Consider the following 1,227-nt stretch of genomic DNA (forward strand, 5'->3'; position numbering starts at 1 on the left):
TATGTCTAGCAACTCCAAAACATTATTATCAATACAAAACAACCATTATCAAGGTGACACTATCCAGAATACCTGTTTCAAGCGAAGTTTCAACCTTCCAACAAGAACTAATAACATGATACAAAAGAATGTGTATCTCCAGCCACACTACTGGCCAAAATGAGACAGTATCTTCTCATTACATATTATTATGAAACATGGAGTGAAAAAAACATAGCACTCTTATGACTTATCATGAGGTTAATTAATACAACGCAACAGGTAACAAAAACATAGTGCCAAATATTTAAATAAAAAAGGGGGGAGAACACCCATAATCATTTTCCTCACATATGCAATGTTCCAGTTAAATTGACACCAGCTGAGTCTACTTGAAAATACTATACATGCTTACATATAGACATATAACACCACATGGATTCCGAAAACAAAATCTTACTGACCTGTACTTGAGAATAAAATATAATCCCACTTGATATAATATTCTTTCAATGCCAAACTATTTTAACATTAAACTTAATTGTCAATTCTCCACTTGTAATACTAAAATAGAATTTCAAAAGTGCTTACCAGCCAAAATGCTTTAATACATTGGGTAAGACATAAATAGGAGGTGTCAAATCATTTTCTGTGTTCCTAATTATAATTTAGTAATGTTATTGCTCCAAAAGTGTATAAATAAGAATAATATCACACATATATTGAGAAAACGGAGTAACATTAAAGCTATGACTTGTGTTTATCATGAATCTATGACAAGGTACCTCAGCAATTAAACCCACATGCACACTTAGAAATTGAACAAGACCCAGAATTGTAAATAGCTGAAATCCACGCCAAATCAAGTAAATTTCATTCCAAAATCAAAATTACATAACAAGAGCGAAAAGGCCGGTAAGAGCTCCGGAAATGGTGCACACGAGCCAACAGGCTACAAAATGAGAAGCCCTGCTAGCACCATCAAATTCAAACCCCACATCCTCCATAAAAACGCAGACTACTACAAGAGCTGTGACCGCCGAGATTTAAATTCATTCATATATAAATAGGTATAGATATATACAGACAGGATGGATTTGGTCTCCACCGACGGCTAGGCTTGTGGCTATCATCTCTCTCTTCCCCTTCTCTCTTTCCGTCGTGCGACAAATATCAGCTTTGTTTTTGTTTTTAATCAGGTCAAAGGTTTTTTAATTTTATTTCATCTAACGTGGAAATTATTTTTTT

This window comes from Castanea sativa, chromosome 3 (genome assembly GCF_040712315.1).
Source record: "Castanea sativa cultivar Marrone di Chiusa Pesio chromosome 3, ASM4071231v1".
Classification (NCBI taxonomy): Eukaryota; Viridiplantae; Streptophyta; class Magnoliopsida; order Fagales; family Fagaceae; genus Castanea; species Castanea sativa.